Raw genomic sequence first — 23,642 nt, forward strand, 5'->3', positions numbered from 1 at the left:
GTTGCATTGATGGTACGTCGTATAAGATCTTTAGGTTGCAATCCATCTTGGTCAGTGGTAGATCGTTGCAAATTGGCCAATTGAACTTGCAAAGCTTATCAGGCTCTTCGTTCCTCCTGAAGCTGCATCATAATCAAATCCAACTTTTGCTCCATTGTTGGTTCGGGTAAATCATCTTTAGCCATAAATTCGTCCATGTTTTGTTCAGTCATCCTGCGAAATTCCAAAAGACCTCACACACTCAAAATCTTGTTAGCGGGATGAACGTAGCTCAAAGGCGGGTTTACAAGGCTTGTATATTTTTGTTTGGCTTTTATGGTATTTCTCCTTTACGATTGCAGAATTCACTGTCACAACCGCCTTTCAAGAGAATAGTGTTGCGTATAGACTGCGTATAGTCTGCGTGTGAACTTTTGCTTTTGCTGAAACTGGTTCAGCAAGACTGCAAGTGTGAACAGGGACTTCCATGGAAGTAAAGTGATCCGTGTGCTTCTCAGTACGAATTGCCTCTTAAGTAGTTGTTGTAGAAGACTTTAGTGACTTTGGGGACTTGGATAACTTGGAGAACTTATAGCTTAAAGCTTAAGTGACTAAGCTTAATGAAACTTATCTGTCGCCGTTTTTCGTTTTTTTGAGGGGGGGGGGTGTTTTTCACGCCGTTGATTTTGACGACGGCATATCGTGGTAGCAAATCGGCGATTTGAAAGGCCTTAAGCTTAAAACTTTAATTGTTTTTAAACTTCTCTTCTTTCTTCTCTGTAACAAAATAATTTGATATAGAAGCTTTACCGCCGGTCCTTTGCCTATCTAGAGAGGTCCTTCGCGATCAGACTGTACAGAAGGGGGTTCTTGACTGCCAGGAACACGCTAGTATCGATTGTTCGCCATGAGACTGACTATAGAGCTCAATCATTCCAGGAGCTCCGCCTTCACGCGAGATGGTAAGTGATTGGAAGCTCTCGATCTTAGCTTCGCTCTGATACCACTGCTGCACAGATAGGACGCCGTATGTGCGCGTAGTCAGCGTCAGAAGGTCCCCAAGAACAAAAGAACTCTACTTTTTACACAAAAACCAATGAAGAAAGCTTGCATGACATGAATAAGAGACCAATTGGGTGCAATCTCCCCCCATGCCTTGTGTGAGCGCTCCACAAAGCATGTATTTTATATATTATTCATCTTCAAGCTCAAATAATAGCCCAATTTACAAAATAGCACGCTTTAGCTTTTGAGTTTGCTTTTGTGCCACTAAAGAATTAAAGCTAATGGGCGCCCAAGAAGTCAGGTGGTACCCAAATACAATGTCCAATACAAGTATTTAAATCATACGCCCATACGCATACAAAAATAATAAATAAATATAAAGCGCTTTAATAAATAAGCGTGACAAAATATAGGCGCCATGCCTAAGATATGCGGCCATAAAAAATTGATGATAATTTGAATACACACTATCCTCCAATGCTTCCCAATGCCACCGCTGCTTGCTCTACACATCAATTGAAGCATTCACAATTGTTAGAAAAATAATACAATTAAACTGACAAAAGTGAATACCTAGCAGTCTTTAGCTACAAAAATAAATTGGTCAGAAATCAATCATAATATTAATTTATTACGAGTACGCACTCTAAACTCATAAACGTTTATTAATTTAAATATGTATTTTGTAGAATCACCTGCTATGGAATCACCCACTTACACATTAAATTTAAAAAACGCCCGAAAAGGATAAGCGTCCCCATCAACTTCTCGCACAAAGAATCTACTTTGTGTATGAGCCATGGTAATAATAAAATTTTACAGAATCCACCGCAAAACCTCATGGAATCCACCGTGAAATATGCCTCTTGGCATCACACACACACACACACACACACACACACACACACACATACACACACACACACACACACACACGAGTATCTATTTGTGTGGTCTCACATAAATGTGTGTCCTCTCTCTTCCTCTCATCACTTTATTTTCTCTTCTTTCTTTTTCTTCCTCCTATCTCTCATCTTTCTTCACCACATGTGTGCATACATGTATGCACGTGTGTATATGTACATGTATATATTTGTGTAGATGTATGTGTCTATATATGTGCATGTGCATGTATGTAAGTGAGTGTTATATAAGTGTGTATCCATTCTCTCTCCTTTGCTCTCTCTCTCTCTCTCTCTTCAATTTTCTCACTCATATATGTTTATGTGTTTATGAGTATGTATGCATATATGCATATGTGTGTGTATTTATATGTATATGTATGTATGTATACATATATATGTGTATGTGTGTATGCATGTGAATGACATACACACATATGTTTTTTCATTTTTGCCTCTTCTTGTTTTTTCTATGCTCTATGTATATACATGTGCACATATGTATGTGTATGTTAGTGAGTGAGTGAGTGAGTGAGTGAGTGAGTGAGTGAGTGTGTGTGTGTGTGTGTGTGTGTGTGCTTAATACATGTGTGTCTATTTGCATGGCCTCATAAGGATGTGTCCTCTCTCTTCATCTCATCATTTTCATTTTCTCTCCTTTTTTTTCTTCCTCTTGTCTCTTATTGTTTTTTCACCTCATATGTGTGCATATGTACACATGCATATATATGTGTATACACTTGTTATGTAGATTACGTTTATATGTACATGTATATAAATTTGTGTGTAGATATGTGTGTTTACATATGTGCATGTGTATAAGTGTGTATCCATTTTCTCTCATATGCTCTCTCTTTCTCTATTTTTTTCTCTTCTCATATGTGTTTACATGTGTGTATATGCGTATGGATACATGTATATGTGTGCATGGATTATCCATGTGTTTTAATAGTCTATGTGCATTTGTGTATGGTTTTAGAGCATATATATATATTGCACGAACATATTTAACCATTAAATTTTAGTATCTCATCCATATGTTCAATTTAGAAAAAAACTCTTTTTTATAGTATATGTGCATTTGTGGATATTTTTAGAGTATGTACACATTGCCTACACATATTCAACCATTAAAATATCATGTAATTGTATATGTCTAATTAAAAAAGAAATTTATTTTAAATGGAGAGAGAGAGAGAGAGAGAGAGAGAGAGAGAGAGAGAGAGAGAGAGAGAGAGAGAGAGAGAGAGAGAGAGAGAGAGAGAGAGAGAGAGAGAGAGAGAGAGAGAGAGAGTATGTGTATGCATGTGTATTCAATTGAGAGCTCTACGGGCTATACAATACCTTCTTTAGCTTACAAACTTTGTTCTCAAAATGGGGGTCTCAAACCTCGGTGATTGATCAACATATATCTCCTTCTTAAGGTCACCATTCAAGAACACCAATTTAACATGCATATGGCAAATTGGCCACTCCAAAGTTCTATGCACATAGTGGTCATTCTAGTACTTGTATCAAATGATCCTTGAAATTTCATTCTTGAACTTGTGAAACTCCCTATGCAACTAATCTATCTTTGTACTTTTCTATTGGATCAAATGATCCTTGAAATTTCATTCTTGAACTTGTGAAACTCCCTATGCAACTAATCTATCTTTGTACTTTTCTAAGCTTCTATCAGCTTGTACTAAACCTTCCAAACCCACTTAGTGCCAATAATCTTCCTCTTTTCTAGCTGATGCATTAGCTCCCAAGTATCATTCTTCATTATGTTGTCATACTTAACTTCTATTAGCTTGTAATTTACCTTCCAAACCCACTTAGTACCAATAATCTTCCTCTTTTCTGGCTGATCCATTAGCTCCCAAGTATCATTCTTCATTATGTTGTCATACTCACCTTCTATTCGCTCGTACTTTACCTTCCAAACCCACTTAGTGCCAATAATATTCCTCTTTTCTAATCCATTAGCCCCCAAATATCTATCTTTGTACTTTTCTAAGTTTCTATTTTACCTTCCAAACTCACTTAATGCCAATAATCTTCCTCTTTTTTGGCCAATCCATTAACTCCCAAGTATAATTCTTCATTATGTTGTTATACTCACCTTACATAGCTTCTCTCCATGCTAGATCGACAAGTGCTTCTTCTAAGTTTACTGGTTTCTTTACTTCTCTAATAATCTCAGCCACCATCAAGACCATATTGACTATGTGAGCAAAAGCATTTCTTTGCTTCTCTACTCTCTGAGACCTCATCAGTCCATCTTCATTTTCCTCAATAGTGGTAGGCATAGGATTACTGTGATCATACACATTTTTACATTTTTTCCATTGTGAATGCACCTTTCTTGCATCAAATCGCATTTTGATTTGACATCCATGTTGCCCACCATTCCTCATACATTTTTCCTTTTTGTTTCCCCTTCTTTCAACTTATGGATTGTTGGGAATTAATTTCTATTTGGAATTTTGGGTGTGCTTTTACCATTTTTTCCATGCAAACCCCCCATTTTCTATCAGAACCGTGTTAGATAGCCCTATCCTATTTGTTCCTTTGTACATTTTTCCTTCTTATTGCATTCCATTCCGAATTTTTAAATTTTTGTTATTAATTTATAATTTTATTTTTGGGCTTTATTTATTTTTTCCATATGGACAGGTCGTATTCTTATCCGAATTAAGTTTTGACATGATATGCATGTCTGTCTCCTCATTACAGATGTTTTTTTTAATTTTTGCATTTCGTTTCAATTTGACAAATTTTGAGAAATTAATATTTGTGTAATTTTTTGTGGTTGGGTTTTCATATTTTTCCACGTGAACCCCCTCTTTGTTGCCAATCGCGACAGAGGTGTTGTCCATCCCATTACCCCTATTGCCCAGCCTAATTTTACTTTTTCCGACATCTTCATCCGATGCTCAGATCTCTCCGAATTAAATTTTTTGTTCAATTTTTGCATTTTCGTCCCTTGCATGTTGCATAAATGGGTAGTTATTGCCTTGATACATGTGTCCACGACCTTCACAGTGTGGCATTCAGTTGCTCAGATTCATACTCGCCTCTGCCATTCTCGTTCGTACACGAGACAGGGGGACACACTTTATATTTTAAAAAAAAATCATAATCTTAATAATAATACTATTAATAAAAAAGTAAAAAGAAAATCCCTCCCCCCCTCGCCTAACCGTCGACACCCTGACCCTCTCCTCCTTCTCTCTCTCTCTCTCTCTCTCTCTCTCTCTCTCTCTCTCCCCCCTGTGTACGTACCCCTCCATCCTCCTCCCTCCATATCCTACCCTCTCGGTTCTTCTTCCCCTCCATCACCTCCTCCTTCCTCCTTCCTCCTTCTCTCTGCCCTCCTCCCTTCTCTTCCCTTGTCGCCACACGTTGCCGACGTTGTCACCATTGTCCCTCTTGTCACCCTTGTTGCTCCTCCCTCTCACCGCCCTCGTTCCCTACCCCCCACTAAGTCTCGCTCGGTCCCACCCAATTCCTAGCCCCCATCCCTGCCAGCCCGCCCCAAACCTTTCCCCCTACCCTTACTCCCTAAACCCTCCCCTAATTACCACCCTCCCTATCCCTTAGTTCCTACCCCCTCCCTTACCCTTACCCCAATTTACACCCCTCGCCCCCCGCGACAACCTTACCCCCCTACTCGTGTATATTAATTTTTACCCTCCCTTCGTTTCTTTTTCCTTTTCACTGTGCACACGCCCTCTCTATACCGTGCGACATTTGCATGTTGCCTATGAAGGGCCCATTCATGTGTGGGGTTTTGGTCCGCGTGTGCGTGTATGTGCTAGCAGACGTTCACGCGCAAGGATGTGCGTGCGGTTTTTTTCATGTGGTGCTGAGCTTGCAGCTCTTCACACGCACTCAAAACATAGTTCAAACCTAGATACACACATTTTTGTATTTTTTAATTACAAAAAAAAATAAAATAAAAAAGTATTAACAAAAAACATAAAAAATTAGAATAAATAATAAAATAATATTAAAAAAAATAGCAAACTAAATTTGGATTTTTTGAAAATTTTGATTATGTAAATTAGATGAAAATATAATAAAATAACTAAAAAATTAAAAATCTTATAAAAACCTAAAAAATTTATTAACAATTATAAAAATTCACAAACAATAAAAACAGACAAAATACTTTCAAATAAAAGTAAAAAAAATCTTAAAAAAAACCAAAATTAATCAACTAAAGTACATATGGATTGTGGTATTTTCGCTTATGTCAAAACTTTTTTAGTTAGCCACAATGTATTTTGGACTCCATCGTAATCGTGCTCCTTTCTCCTCCTATGAATTGGTTTTTATTATGCGCATTCAAAATCATTTGCATACACACCCTCCTCCAGGTATCATGTTCCTCTCCTTGTTTTCTTTTTCACACCAAACATCACAAATAATTATTGAAAAGGAACTAATTGACCACATTTTTCATGTGCATTCACATTGAACACACATTTTAATTAATTAAAATTAACCAATTGTTCACATAGCACACGCTTCGTGCACCAAACATACATTTTTAATTTTTTATAAAATGAACCCCTCGTCAAAAGTGCATGTACTAAAAAGAAGTGCTACACACATTAATTTGTAAAAAATAAACTTGGATTTATTAGAGACCCTAAGTTAGGACGTAATTCAGGAACGCTAATAAGCATCGTAAAAATTAATAAGTTTTTTATTGGATAAAATGAACCGTTGTTTTCTTATTAAGGTTTATCACCTAATAAAAGTTCATCCCTTATTAATTAATTTGTAAAATGAACATTCAATTAAAATTTTCCTTTCCCCTCACATTGCACCATTCCCTTTTTTAATGAAGCACTACGTGAAGTGGGTGATGTGGTTGTCAATCGTAGTCCATTGACCGTCATAGTTAGTTGAGGTTTGGTTATCAATCGATTGTGGTTTGGTTTAGTCCAATATTTTTGTTGGTCATTTGACTGGAGTTAGGGAGATAGTGTGACTTGATTATATTTTATTTGAATTGCCTGATTTACAGGGATATTGGGTGCTTGTATGTATGCATAGCATGAAGCTTTCGAAAGCATAAGTGCAGAGGTCATATCTAAAATTTTCTAGGATGTGGATTGCTTGGGGTGGTTAGTTAGTCACGTCGGTCAGGTCCCTGTGAGTTTTTTGTTGTTGATATCTTATCTACTGCTATTTTGCTGTTTTGTAAGCATTCCTTATGATTGTCTATGCGTGAGTGTGGTGTGTGTGTGAACCATCTAAATGGCACCTCATACTGCTCCCCAGGTCGTCCAGTATGTTCCCTTGGCATCGTATGATTATTCATTGTTGCTGGATTCAGACCTTATTGCTAAGGCTAGGTTATCCACTCCTTCAGTTTCAATTCCTGTTCAATATTGCAATCTACCTGCTTTCCTTACAATACCAAATCTTTTCAGAGCACATAGAGATGGTACTTTGGATATTTCCATTCCCTCTGTGCAATGTCTAGTAGGAGATGCAATAGCTTTTTTGTGCAAAGATATCTAGAGCTCTAATGACCTCTCACTTATTGCTTGTATCCAGTAACTTTATTCTTCTTGTTATGAAGACGTTTAGCAATCCAAGGAGGAGTTGAATAAAGCTAATACTGAGCTAACCTCTACCCAAGAAAAATAACCTCTGTACATAGATGGAGCAACAGACTAAGGTCATTGATGCCTAGAAAGAGGAGATCTCTACTTTGCAAGCTCAATTTGCAGAGACTGAATCCCAAGTTGTTACTGTGATTGAGGAGAGGGAAAGGTTATTGCAAGAGGCTCAAGAGCTAAAAGCTTTGATAGTTGCCCAAACAGAAGAGCTAAAATCAACTAATACTATCCTAGACTAGAACAATACTCAGATTCGATAGCTTAAGGAATAATTGACTCAGTCCTATTCTGCTTGATAGAGTCCTTTTGTGCAGCCAGTTCCTTCCTTATCCCTTGTAGATTTAGCTGCGTTTCAAAGAAATGCCACATTATGCCCTTCATTCCAAGCCAATGTGGAAAGGCTTCAGTCAAGAATGGACTTGTTGTGGTTTTCATTTGAGTAATTCTAGGAGTTTGGTCCTCCAGATCACTTCTTCTTTGTTCATTATCAACAACATAAGTTGTCATTTGTTAAACTTTCCATGATGGATTTGCCTCTTCCAGAGGATGGTTGGAGTGGAGCTTGGTCTTTTGTGATTTGTTGACCGAAGTGGTCAGAAAGGTTTTTTAGGATCCTGTGACTATAGATACCATGCTAATGTCTAACATGTACTTGCAAGGTGATTTGTTGATCCAAGATGATGAAGACTTGGATTGGTATGTGGGGATGTGGTATTACACCTGTTTTGTTGCAGACATTTGGAGTTGCAGATAGATTAGATGTTCTAGACTATTCTGCCAAAGTGGGTGATTGTCTTGAGGTTTCTTGGTATACAATGATTGATTCTGTGATTTTGAACCAGTGCCAAAACAAAGTTTCTGCTCATGTGCAGAATACTAACCAACTGAGGGTGGACCTCTTAGCCCACCTTTCCAAACAACCTCCTTTCGATTCATCTTTCTTTGATGATTATCATCGTAGATCTGTCTTAGGTCCATCAGTGCCTTGTTTATCTTATTATCAACAGATGGCCCATAGATATGAAACCTATCTTTCACTTTATCAATCTAATCCACATGTTATTTTAATGCTTCTATTTCAACCCCAAGGTGCTCCTCAGATCCCTATTCTCACTCATTCTTATTTTATAGAGGACCATGTTTTTTCCCCTCCTCCCTATCTTTCCCCATCCATAGCCATTCTTTCCACTTTTCCAGCATGCTTGTTAACACCTTTTCTAATTGATTCCCCTAAATTCTCAGCTAATCCCTCTTTAGCTCATTCTTCATTTTATGATTTTGCTTACCCAACCCTTCATCCTCTCTTACTCGTTCCTCTTTTCTCTCCTACCACTTCTATCCCTCATCCCCCTCAATTGGTTAGTGGTTATACATGCTTTGATCAAAATATTCCTAGACGACAGGGATGGAGTTCAACAAATTCTCTTACAAGACCTCAAATAAATTAGCTGCCCCTATTGATTCCAGGGGAATGAACGACTGTTAGCTAAACTTTTCAGAATTATTTGTATTTTGCTAAATAATATTCTCAATCTTCAGATCCTTCAATGGTGAGATTGATTGCTCATTTTTCTTGGTACCTTGCATACATGCATCAGCATTCACATAATGATTAGAAGTCAATTGTGAAGCTGCGCATGAATGTGAATGTAAATATTGATCCCCAAAAATTGGATATATTGTAATTTCATGCCCTTTGTTTGCCCAACTGATATCTTATATTGGCGGAGAGGATATGTTGCTTGCAGTTTTTCCAGTGATCAACCTTTTTGTCAGTCTTCAAGGGGGAAGCTTTTAGTTTTTTGCTTTGATTTTCTTTTGGAGGGTACTAAGGCATGGTTGTTATTCGAGCTCAAACACAGAAGGAGATATGTTGCGTTAGACACGTGTAAGGACTAGATTAGATGATGCATGTTGACCAAGGAAAGAAGCCACAAAAGTTGGCATGGAGGAAACAAAGAGATGACAACTAATTCGCAAAAGTGAAAAAAACAATAACAAAAAAACCTTGAGGCTTTTTGAAAATAACAAATTGAAAAGGAAAATCTTAAAGCTTTCCATGAAACACAAAAGCTTAGAGCTTTTTGGTGTGTTAAAGGGAGGCAATTATATAAACCCCTTAATCATTAGAGGAAATTCAGTTATTGGATGAGGGTCGAAATTGGTTTGAGGATTATAAAAAAAGTATTAGATTGAGAAATCCTCTTGCTCCAATGGAATATGAAACAAACAGGTGTTTCTTGATTGATTTAAAGAAATTGAAACTTCCCAAGACCTTTAGCAAAAAATAGAAACTTTTCAAAAAAGAAGAAGACTAGACCATGGATTTTTTTCGCCCTAGAATATACCCGACTTTGGGACTATTGGAACACATCATTAGGCCTAAAAGAGAGAGCACTTGAAATGTTAAAAATAAAATATCTTATGGAAAAATTATAGGGAGAGGTGAGAACAAAATTACAAAATTAAATAACCAAGTACTTTTGAGGAAGCATTAATGATAGCAATATAAAAAGAAAGAAAATTTGAGAACATAAAAAAGAGAGAACCATATAGAACATCTAACAATGAAAACAAAGACTAAAACTGGCAAGGGGATGGACAAAATTACTAGACTTTAGCGATGAAAAATGGTTAATTAGCTCTAGAAGTTGAGGATCAATTGTCTCAAGGAAAAATGCAAAACATGAAGCTAGGAGCTTTGAGAGGCAGGCCTTTAGGAAGAGGTAACGGGGGATTGATGGGATAAACTAATCAGAAAACATGAGAGGAGGAAATGAAAGAGGATATTTTAGAAAACCGCCAATTTATTCATGTGGGAAGATAGGCCACATAAGCACAAATTGTCCATATCCACTAAGAGTAGGAAGTGACATGTATCATTTGCCTCAAAATCTTTCCAATAGATAGAATGATTATGGTATAGAAATAAAAGATCATACTTCTTCTCAAACACCAAAGTCTATGAAAGAAGAGAAAGGAAACACCGCCATAAATTGTATCCTTGTTAATAAAAAAGGGCGAGGAAAATAAAACTGTAGATGTGATGCCAACAACAAAAAGGAGGAGAAATGTAGAGAGAGACAAACCTACAACTAGTAAGACTGGAAAGGAAAGAGGGGGAAAGATTAAAAAAAGAGGAAAATAAAATTGTAGATGTGATGCCATCAACAAAAAGGAGGAGAAATGTAGAGAGAGACAAACCTAAGACTAGTAAGGCTGGAAAGGAAAGAGGGAGAAATATTAAAAAAAGAGGAAAATAAAACTGTAGATGTGATGCCATCAACAAAAAGGACGAGAATTGTAGAGAGAGACAAACCTAAGACTAGTAAGGTTGGAAAGGAAAGAGGGAGAAAGAAAAAAAAAGGAGAAACGAACAAAGCTAAGAAAAAAAAAACCTAGGAAACATTATCATGATTTTAATATTCCTTTAGGGGAAGGGGGAAGTGATTATGATCTAAGAAAGGGTTTGATGGATAGAAAAGTAGATATAACATTTGCTCCACTGATGGAGTTGTGTCCCAGGATGAGAGGATAGTGGAAGAAAGTAGTAAATCCAAAAGAGAGAGAAATAAAAAATGATTCCTCTAGCGGACAAAAGCATCTATATTCAAGCCAAGTTCTTAATATATTGGCTACCTCTAGGTACGCCCCTTCATTGGCAAAACATTATTGGTTGTCATCAATAGGCCTAAGCTGATCTTCCTTGACAACCCCCTGAGTGACATGAGCTTTCATCCTAACTGGATGGGGATGTGAGTATGGGGGTTGCCCTTTGTATTCATCAATAGAGTGTGAGATAGAGGGCGGGATGAGTGACCACTCCTTTTCCTTCCATTCAAATAAGAGGTGAGATGTGTGAATGGAACATTGCATGCACGAGTTGGGACTCTCAATACACAACACATGATTTGTCCTTGTACATGGTTTTCTAAGGCTCCCTAGCCTTCCTTCTTGCATTGTATGCCATCATAGGGTGAAATAAATTATAGCACCATCACTTGCGCATAAGGCATCCAAACCTTTGTACAAGTGATAGAGAGGATCATATCAATGGGTGTGAGGAACTGGGTTGTCCTCCTATCTCTATTAACAGAGCGTGAGCTAGAGGGAAGATTGAGAGTGAGTAATCTCTCCTTCCACCAATTGAGCGGTGAGGAATGAGAGATGTTATAATAACTAATGATCAAGTATGTTCATGTTTCGCTATGCACACATGGGACGACGAGCCTCTGTCACCACATTAAGACACATTACTTTATTCTGTGCATTGCACTACAAGGCTCCCTAGCCTTCCTTCTTGCAGCTATGCTAGATGGGGTGGGCTGCACTAATATACCATAAATTGTGCACACTGGCATACTCCCTTTAAGGCATCCCTCTTATCAATTTTTAAACCTAGTGTGAGATATGGGTTCCCTTTGTCCCTGTGCAAATGACACGAGCTATGGGGTGAGAGACTGCTCTATCATTCTAACATGAGTGGTTGATAAACTAAGTGTTGTATTCTTCACTATCGACAATTTGACACGTCTCCATCAATAGTGCTACCTCCTAGGGTACTATTGCATGGTCCTTGCCATGATTAAAGTGTGTTGTGGTAAGCTGTGATACCTCATGCAGTCGACTTCGACACCTGGCACATCAACAACTATGCATATTGACCCCCATCTGACTAGGCTAAGTGTTTCTAAACCTACCTCTTGTGTTTATATGTGTATGTTATGGCTTAAGTGTGGGGGTATAGGGGTTCTAACATTTTTCCATTTTATAGTCCATCATTCCAATGTACAGATTGGCCATCATTAATTTTTGCATATTTACATGTATTTTCTTTGGTATTTTTTCATGTGAATGCCCTCTTTTTCATCGGAATTGTGTTCTCCCTTATTAGCCCTATCCATAATCTCCTACTGATATTTTTCATTTTTATTGCCTTCCATTCGGGTAGAGGAATTTTTTGTTATTAATTTTTGATTGTGCTTTTATGTATATCATTTGGTATTTTTTCATGTGAACATTTCTTTTTGCCACGAAAGTATTGCTTGAGTTGTCCATCCCATTCTCCCAATCACCCTGTCCATTTTTTCTTTTCTTTGCTTCTTCATTTGATGTCTGATTGGCCCCCAATTAATTCTTTCATGTTTTTCTGCCTGTCGGTGTCCCCGCATGCCACATGAACACGTAGTTTTTGTCTCGTGATGTGCGCCAATAGATCCAATGTGTTGTGTCTGACCCACCCATGCTCTATCCCCTCCCAACTAATCTCAACAGCTTAGATTTTTTACCCCATCCCATGCTCGTGTGCACGGGATGAGGCACATCCGTAGTTCATCATTTAACAGAAAAAAAACAAACCAAACAAAAACACTACCAAAAAAGATAAAAAATATTTTAAAAAAAGAGAAACCCCCCATCATGCCACATGAACACGTAGTTTTTGTCTCGTGATGTGCGCCAGTAGATCCAATGTGTTGTGTCTGACCCACCCATGCTCTATCCCCTCCCAACTAATCTCAACAATTTAGATTTTTTACCCCATCCCATGCTCGTGTGCACGGGATGAGGCATAGCCATAGTTCATAATTTAAAAGAAAAAAAAACAAACCAAACAAAAACACTACCAAAAAGATAAAAAAGATTTAAAAAAAAGAGAAACCCCCCTCCCCCCCGCCCCCTCCTTTTGACGGTTCTCTCCTCCTCCTCCTCCTCCTCCTTCTCATCCGCTTAGCCTCCTCCCTTCCTTCTTCTTCTTCTTCTTCTTCTTCTCTCTCCTACTCAGCCACCTCTCATCCTCCCTTCCTTCTCCTTCTTCTTCTTTTGCTCTCTCCTCCTCTTTCTCCTTCTTCTTCTTTCCTCCCTCTTCATTTCCTCTTGCTTCCACTTCTTCCTCTTGCTCCTCCTCTCTCTCACTCCATCCTCCATCCTCTAGTACACTACTAGCGCTCCCCATCGGGATACCCACCAGCATTGTTTTCCGCCCATCATGTTGCCATGCCTATGGCCATGGCCGCTGCCACAACCTCGCCGCCTATGGCCTTGATGGCTGCTCCGTTGCCAACGTCCCCTTTTCCTTCTACTACTCCCTCCACCATACTACCCTCCCTCCCCTCGTTTCCAACCCCCGCCTACCATCCCCACCACTCCCTCACTAATTTTCCTCTACCCCCCTCCTAGGTTTCCCCTCCCCTCCCATTACACCCCATTTCCACCCCACCCTCCAAATTCCCTCCTTCTCTCTCAGGTTTTCCACCCATGCCCCCCCATAAACCCCATTCCCAACACTTCCCCACAAAATTTCCCCCTTACCCCCCAGTTTTCCCTCTCTAACCCCCATTCTTACCCCCCCCCCCCCCCACCCACACCAACACCACCGAAGCCCACAAATGCCCATTTACGTCATCAATGACACCATTACCATGACCTCTTTCCCTCATGGCACCATCTTTTCAATTGATGTTCACCCGTTGGCTTTCGCTTCGATTTTTTCAGTTCGTAGTTTGTGCATGTGAGTCTGTGGTTCTTTGTTTATTGTTCACGTGCAAGGACACATGTGGGGTTTCATCCGTGCCATGGGGCTCATTGTGGATGATCACATGCAGCATGGTGAGCCTTAGTACACATTTTCCTGCCATTTCAAAATTGTCAAAAACCTTTGAACATGCAAATAAATAAATAATTCACAACAAAACAAAAAATAAATAAAAAATCAAATAAAGTAAACAAGTTACAAAAACAGTGAAAAAATAAAAAATAAAATGTAACTTTTTTATAGTAAGTCTCATTTGAAAATTGAAAGAAAAAACTAGAAAAAATAAAAATCCATTAAAAAGCTAAAATTCCATTAAAATATTTAAAAGTCACAAAATTGACTAAAACATATGAAAAAATCCCCCAAAATCCCCAAAAATCCCATTTCAAAATTCCAAATCTTATTAAAAAAACTTTATATAAATGTTCAAAAATATGAAAAAAATTAAAAATAAATTATACAAAAACACATACCATATTTTTGTCTTTACCCTCATGTTGTCAACTTTCAAACTGACTAGATTGTATTTTGGTTTCCATCGTGGATGTGGTCAATTTTTTTGTGCACATTTAGATTAGGGTGCATACACATACCCTATTGGTATCAAAAAAATTTTTTTTTGTGTATAACAAACCACATTTAATTTCTAAAATGAATCAAATTCATGATATTTTTCACATGCATCTGCGTCCAGTATACCATTAAAATAAAATAATAATAAACCAACCATTCATAGTACACCCACTTCATGCATAAAAAATACACACTGTAAACTGTAATAAAAGAAACTAGCCATCACTCTTACACTTATTGGCCAAAAAGCACTACATACAATAATTTTTAAGAATGATTTTGTAAGAAGCTGGGAAGAAAAGGATATAGTAAGCAAATAATATTGATGTTATGCCATGTCACATTGACATTGGTATAAAAGGAGAGGACATGTAATTTTTCCAATCTTTTGACACATCAATACATTACTGTCCTTCTCTCATCTTGCTCATAGCTTCAATGGCTTCTTTCTCTTTCTTGTCTTTCTCTCTCCTATTCTCGACTTTCTCTCTCATCATCACTCTATTTCTCTCTCTTCTACACTCTTCCTTCTTTCTCCTGCAGTCTTCTTTCTCCTCTTTCTCTCTCTCTCCAATCCACTTCTTGACAAGTGGTATCAGAGCATTAGTCTTTGATCCATTTTTCCTTCTATTTCCATCCTATTTTTCTTCATCAAAATCAATTTTAGACAAGTACTTGGCAAATATAGTGACTAATGGAGGGTTGCAGAGACCATCTACAGTTAGCAAGAGACTACATCTGGAGATCTTCAAGGTCAGATATGGCAGAAGAAGGTTAAAGTAGCAAGTCGTCATCAAAATTTCATGCAATTTGGAGGTAACTAGGTTAAATGGGAGTTAACCGGGCTTATTTTGGAGTTAAACTGTGGTTACTTTTCAAGAGAGGCTTCTCTTTCCTCTTTCTTTAAGCTTTGGTCAAGCTTTCATGAGTTTGAAGCATATATCTTCTCCTAGCCTTCAACCCATGAGGCTTCACAGGCATTTCATGCTGGAATCTTTCTCTAATCTTCATCCTCAACAAGTGGACTACCTAGTTGTGCCTGCATTGAGCTGTGGACCTGCAAAGAACAGCCCCAAAAATTGCGCTGAAATTTTTGGGCTGATTCCAGGCCTTGATTTTCCTTTTGCTAATCATATTGTAGTTTGTGGCTTTGTCATTGATCTTTTGCATACTGAATCTCCCACAAATTTGTGGCAAAAGTGTCATTCTCCTCTTCTCCTATTTTTGAGAAACCCTAGCCATGGCAGCCATGAAAGCTTCAGCCCAAGCTTTCATTTCTCAACAATTTCTTGAAGATTCTTTATCTTTTTAGCTTGTGGGATCATTTCAGTAAGGATTCTTCAACAAATTGCAAGTATTAAGCATGATTGGTCAAAGATTGAAGCTTAAGAGCTTCCATGGAGCCAAAATTTGGGGGAAACAGGTTTAATGCTTCAATATTAAGCATCTAAAGCTTTAAGATTACTCTCAAGCATTAAATACACAAGTCTTGAAGATTATTTTAGCATGATTGGACCACCGGAGGCTTTATCAAGCATTTGACGATTGATCAAGCCATCATCAACCATGCCAAATGTACTCTTCTTCAATCCTTAATGTCTCTCATTTATCCATTTGCTAAGCTTAATCCACTTGATTGAGAGATTAAATGAATCGAATAATCTCCATCAAATTTTAGCAAATCCTTGCTTGAATCAATCCATTCATGTAATGCAATGTTTGCTCTATGCATATTAGTTCTAATAAGTGAATTAGAGGCTTCAATATGAAATTTTCAGCATTACATTTGAATCCAATTGATTAATCTATTGATTGATGAGTTTGCTCACTCTAATCCATTTATTGGATGAATTATTTTACCCAAGCTTGAAATATTGTAAAAGGGTAAGTACTAGCAATCAGTGAATCACTGAATTGCATTGGTAAGACCATATTCTTATCCAAATTTTCAAGATTTTATCCAAATGCATCTCATGAAAGGGACTAAATGAATATTTCAGAAATGGATTTCATGCTGGTTGATTAGAATAGAATGCCATTGCCATGTTGATATACCCACCGAGGAAAAAGGTGGATACTAGGGGAGATAGTGGGACAAAAAGAGGTGACCCTCCCTCACTATTGAAGATCTCAAAGGGGTGCAACCAACCGACCCGGGGGGAACTTTTCCCACCTCTTGATGATTCAGAGCCCGTGTAGGGAGCTTATCCTGCGGTTTTATCCCTCACACAGGTATAGTGAGTGGATAATTGAAGATTCAAGTGTTTTCAAAGGCTCAAGTACCTTCGGGAGCAAAATAGGGTAAAATAGGGACTTTACAGGACACTGTAGGGCATTTACAGGTCCTTATAGGTAAAAAATTAACTACTGAAGTACATGTGCATGTACTACAGGGTACCCACAAGTCTTACTCACCCTTCCACAAGGTTTGATAGCTATTTGGGGTTACTATTTTACCTTACAGGGTGAAAATAGGGTATTCATAGGCTAAAACAGGGTGTAGGTCTGGACAGTTCAATCTTAAATATTGAGTTGCAGAATATTTTGTCCTAAACCTATTATAGCGTGCTATAGCTCATCTCAAAGAGGGCATTCTTGGCTTCAATTTGAACTAAAAAATTTTGGAATCGGAGTTTCCTAGCCCAAGTTATAGCCTTTTTTCTGACAGGGGGTACTGAAGGACTACACTATTATGGTAGGGCATAAAGGTAAAAATAAGGTCTAGGATGATTATGCTCAGCAAATCAGAGATTCTATGTTGGAGAATACACCCCAAGAGAGCCCTAAAAGGCCTCAAAAAAGTGGAGAAATCAATGCACTTAATAATACCTTGTGTGCACATGAACAAAGGCATCAACAATGTCATGTGGACCTATTATCAAGAGTGGAGTAGATGGTTTTATCTACTGATCAAACGAAGTCTTCTATTGAGAAATTAGTGGATTCAACAACTCAAACAAAGGCTTCTATTGACAAGTTAGTGGAATCCAATGCTCAAATAATGGCTTAATTCTCCCAATGGATTCAAATGCAAATACAAATGGGATCTAAAGAAGTAAAGGAGAAAGCTTATTCAAACAATGAGCCTTTAGTCCCACTTCAGCCACCTAACCAAAATGGTCAAGGTCATGGAATTATTGGACGAAGAGATGTCCCAAATAGCCAATATGAAGTAGGTGAGACTTCAAAAAGGCATGATGACTATTTGGGTAGTTTGAATGGAGCTAACTTCTAAGCTTTTGGGTTGAATACTTAACTTCCTAGAGGTCCTCTACCAAACAGGAAGATTGCATAGTGGGTCTCAGCCACCTATTCAGAGATTTCCATCTCATTTTGGGGGTTCAATGCCTGGCACTCATGATCAGTCTATTTTGGGACAACAACCATTCCATGAAAGAGAACTGAAAGACAAGATCATTTTGGCCAAGTTCGATGGTCAGTCATCTTTACATCTGATTTAGAGGAGTGCATCTCCAAAATGGAATCTTACTTTGACATGTTTCCTAGAACTGATGATATGAATATTCACTTTGCTTCATTGCACTTAGAGGGATTCATGTGTACTTGGTGGAGGTATATTAAAAAGCAAGACATACTTGTAGAGAATTGGGAAGCTTTCAAGACAATTATGGTTGAAGTCTTTGTCTCCCCTCTTGAAAAAGAGAAATTGGCACGAAGATGGTATGGTTTGGAGCAAAGAGGCCTAAGCGTAAGAGAGTACACTAACCAATTTCTCAACCTAACCATGCATGTAGAGAGAATCAATGATGAGGCTAAGCTCCACAAGTATATGTATGGCTTAGAGCCATCTTTATCAGCTGATGTCATGGCACAAAACCCTACTTCTCTTTTTAAAGCTATTGAGCTTGCGGAGCACTATGGAAGGAAATATAGAAGAGAGTTTTCATTCCAGCTTGGTTTTGGACAACCAAGGATTGTTTTTAAACATGGGCAAGTTGGTAACATTTATGGCGGCAATTATGTGCCAAGAGGAGACTTAAGGGTTGCCAACTTATCCACTGTTCAATGCTTTAATACCTCAAAGTAATTTCAGGATAGCAAGCAGTCCTAGAGTTGACTTCAAACAAGGGGATAGTAGGCTTAAATCCATTTCAGCCAACATGAATCCTAAGTCTATCCCTATGGACCTTTATAAGGAAAGAAAGGAAAAAGGCTTAATATGTTTCAAATGTAGGAAAAAGTATACACCTGATCATGCCGCAAAGTGTGTATACAAAAATGCCAAAGGATCCTTTATCATTTGACCTTACACGTATTAAAGAGGACAAAGAATACTCTTTGAAAAAAATGGGTTAGACCTTATTTGAGGAGGTAAAGGGCATAGAAGAAATTATATAAGCATTCCAAGTTGTCCAAAATAGTGAACTACTTTCTCTATCAAGAAAAGGTGATCGCTCCAACAAAAGAATGAAGCTCCAAGATAAACAAACAGGCTCTAATATTCACGTGCTTCTTAAGACGAAAATAATACACCAAATCCCACAAGCTCAAAGTCAAAATCACCTCAACAACAAAGTTCCTTATCACAAGCTCTAGTTGTTAGTATGGCTGCTAATATTGGTGAGAATGATGCCACCTTACCTTCCATGCTGGAAGTTACACCTACAAAGCCAATAATTTCTCTCAAGGTCAAGGGAGTAGAAAGAACATTTGATTTTCTTGAGATAGTTAAGAAGAAGGGAAAGAAGGAAGAATCTAGATTTCACATGTTTGAAAAATTCTTCCCATTTTGGTCCAACAACACAATTTCCTATTCTCATTGATAGGTGATATGAGGCACCTCCTTTGTATGCTTATAGGTCACTATGTTGGGATTATGTGGAGAAGCTAACCACATCTTTCATAAAGAATCCCATGAATCTAGCGACAACAATATATCGTATGCCTTTTGTACATGACAACAATGAGAAGAGACCCATGCATCATGATGAGGTGGATGCTAATAAGTTTGACACTTATAGTTATTGGATTATATTAGGGCTTCACTCAATTCATGTAGCAAAACTATATATTCAAAGTAGCACTACACGTTGTCTAGCAACCAAGCATTCATGCACAATGAGAAATGCTAGAGTATTAGTTGATTGTCCTGTCAAAATGTGCATTAAGCTTTCACGAATGACAAATATGGAATCACATAATGTTATGAAGAATGCTCCTTATATTGAGCAACTTGAACAATTAAGAGATCACTAGCTAGCATTTGGTTCTCCACTAGAACCCCAACAAGGGCTTTCTAAGACAAGCTCTCAAAGAGTACCATGGCAGATAATCACATATAAGCTTACCTTCTCTTTTTGTGAAGACTAGTGTTATGCTCTTTCTTTTGTTCTATGCTCAGTATTTTGATCTTCCTTTTGCAGAGATTTGTGGTATACATCAAAGAAAATTGTGTATCTAGAGAATGCCATATGGTTGTTAGCTCCCAAGAAACCTTTGATCATTGGATCAAAATCATGATGAGATACTCTAGAGGTGAGCTTATATCCCAGGAGGAGAGTTCAAGAAAGAAGGAAAGTAAACCTTCTCATGCTGCATTTTATTGCCTTATGGGTCTGAAGGATGGAGACATCCTTACACTAGAAGAGAAGATCAATGAAGGTCGTATCCTTTTTCTTAGAAACAAGTGGGATAAGGAAGATAAGATTGACATGGAAATAAGAGCTAAGAAAATCACAAGATAGGGTCCTAAAGGAGGAATTAGTCACTCTTTTCGATGCCTTAGTTCTAGAAAGTAGCATTGTGATGAAGTTTTGGAAAGAGCTTGTTGATGACAATGATATTAGTGATGAACTCTACACAAATATTCTAGACATTTGCAATGATTGGCTATCAAAGAAGCTAACATGTGGAGTTGATGTAGGGCAACCAAATGGAGCAAAAGCTGTTGTGAACTTGTTAATTAGAAAAAATAAAAATCCTCTTCAATCCTCCACTAGTTCACCTTGGCATGTATATGTTGTTAGATGCAATCTAGAAACCTTTGATCTTATACAAAATGTTTATAGAGATCCAATTACCATTGGGGTTTTTGTTCTAGATGTAGCACATGAAGTTGAGGGAATGAAATGGGACTCATAAACTCTCATATATGTTGTGTAATGATCTTGTCATGTTAGTTTTGGTTAGATTTGTCCACATGATCAAATCTCTTATCTCTCATAATCCCTTTTACCACATCACTAGTGTATGTTTATGCATGTACCTTAGGATAAGAGATCCAACAATATTGTGCATCCCAAAAAAGTTTCAATGCACCCCCACAAAGGAGTTTTACCTCACTAGCAAATATTACAACAAAGATTTCATTGCCAATGTGTCTTTTGAAATATGTATATGGAATATTAAGATACAATGCTTGTTATAATTTATAAGTTTAAATATCTATGGAATATAGATAGTTCAAAAATAGAACGGTTAGTCCTTAAGAGGAAACTATGAAAACTTTATCCAAATAGAGTATACCTTATCTCAATTAAACTGTCATGTGTCACTTATACTTGATAGTAGCTTTGGTCACATGGTCAAATGTATCATGTTTAAGTTTTCTTTTAATAATTAGGACTAATAAACGTATTCTTTGTACATATCATTTTGAAGGCATTTTTACAATCTGAGTATGTTTAAAATTATAATGATAAGATGATTTTTGCAACTAATTACAATGCTCTATTGTTAGTAGCCCAAGTATACTTATAATGGGCGATAAAAAGTAGGTATGAAAAAATGACTTTATTAGAATAGATTTTGCCTCAAAGAAATCATCATATATGTTTTCTTCACCTCATGGTATTACTCTCGGTTAGATTTGTACATATGGTTAAATGTCTCTTTTCTTAAGACATCATTCATTAACTAGTACCTATGCGTGTATTTGTCAATATGAAGTTAAACTGCTTTAGTGTTCTATGCCAACTTATAGCGCAAACATTAAGTAGAATGATGCAGAAGTGAATGAATCTAATGTGCGTCTTTTTCTTCTTTATAGCTTCAATCATGAAATCTATGATTGGATATTTAATAGATTCAACAACAGTAGAGCATGATGGTGCGATTGATGTGTCCTTGATAAGAAATGCAACACAATTATGTGCAATACTTGATCTCAATGGTGTTCTTTTACAACAATGCTTTGCTAAGTCTAAAAAGTTCCAAAGTTTTCAAATGGGAAAGCGATGGCTTTTTCTTCAACCGGGATGTATGGAGTTTCTTAAAGCCTCATTTGCAATATTCAAAGTGGGAGTTTGGTCAATAGCTTTACGTAAGAATGCCATGGCAATCATTAAGTGCTTGGAGATCCATGCAAAAAGAAAGTATCATTTATTCATGGTTTGGGATCAAGAACAATGTCATAGACATTCACTCAAAATCATATATAGGTGAGATAAGATGGGAGTAGAAGCAATGTTCAAGCCTCTAAAGTATGTATGGAATCAATGTAGAAATGTTTATTAGCATACCAATACTATTCTCATAGATGACCGCCCTTACAAAGGATGCCCAAATCCTATTGAGAATTGCATTTATCCAAAAACATTTGATATTGATCATGGAGACTCTATCTTGATCAAAGAACTTCTACCATACTTGACTTGCTTAAGCAAATACCATAATGCACATGAAGTCATCAAGTTTGGTCGATATGGACAGGAGCCAATTTAATATGGATATGAATTGTAGGCGCAATTCAAGGTTGTCATTGATGAATGGACTAGAGCAGAGAAAAATGATTTTTCATCTTCATCATTAGCACCACACGAGACTATGATTGATAAAGACAGAAGATATATTCAACCTTCAATCACTCCTTCCTTGCTTCAAGAGATCGTCTATTATACAAACATCCTCAACAAATGCCTCATGTCATCCATCTCTTACATTGAACAACTCGCAATTATCCAAGTTGAAGCAAACTCCTTTAGTCTCTACTTTGAAAGATATGGAAGAAATGCAACTTGTTGATCAATTATGATATCATAAACATTTCATAAATGGTAGTGTAGCTAAACGTTTTATACAAAATCCATAAAAGTTATATTTTCCCAATATACATGTTAACAAGGCAATGACTCTATATGGACTGACTTTGACTTCAATGATAAGCATATCCCTTATCTTAAGGGCTTTCATAATAAATTGCATGGCTATGAAATATATGCTTGTTAGAAATTTAAAGTGTTTTATGTAGTTACCTTGGTGTTTTTAAATACTAGCAATATCAAGGAGAGAACCAACTTAATGCTTTTCATTCATTCAATAACATTAGTTATATTTTGTTGAAATTTCTTATAAAGCGATCTAAGTCTAATTTTTTACTTTATATCTTAGCTAACAACTAAGTCTTAATTAGTAACAAAATTTATGTCCATTTTTTTGGAAAGACAATTCATTGGTCGAAGGTTAAATCTTTGATCTTAGAAAAATCATAAACTTCTAGCTTGGCATATAAATCTTCATTTTATGATATGAAAGTTCATTTAGCTATTCAAAGTGTTAAGCTAGTTGATTTTGGTCAAAGCAAATATCCATCTTGTTTACATATTGTTAATATAGATGGAGCTTTTGAACAAAAGATATTTATATATGTGCATACATACAAAAAATGAAAATGGGGTGAGCAATTATTTAACATACTTGTGTATGTTGGTTTACACAAAAAAGAGCGATCACATCATAGGTTATCCAAACTTATTACTATATGGTAATGGATCAAGTTATTAAACCACACCTAGTTTTAGTGGTGACTCTTTTAAGGTCTTAGTTCATGAAACTTATACATGTCACTTTAAATGATGCTATATCTAAACGAAAAAACTCATATTAAAATATCTTCAAATTCATAACATTATAAAATTTGGTTGTGATAACATATCTTCATATAATGTTTAAGGATTTTGTATTCTAAATTCTCTCTATACTCCTTTAAACCTTTGTATTCTTACATCAAACTTGGAAAATTCTTAGATATTTCCTAGCTAAGCCTCCTTGATGTTTCCACCACCATAC

Source organism: Lygodium microphyllum, chromosome 6 (assembly GCF_053477565.2).
Source record: "Lygodium microphyllum isolate KBCC chromosome 6, Lygodium_microphyllum_v1.1.10, whole genome shotgun sequence".
Taxonomy (NCBI): Eukaryota; Viridiplantae; Streptophyta; class Polypodiopsida; order Schizaeales; family Lygodiaceae; genus Lygodium; species Lygodium microphyllum.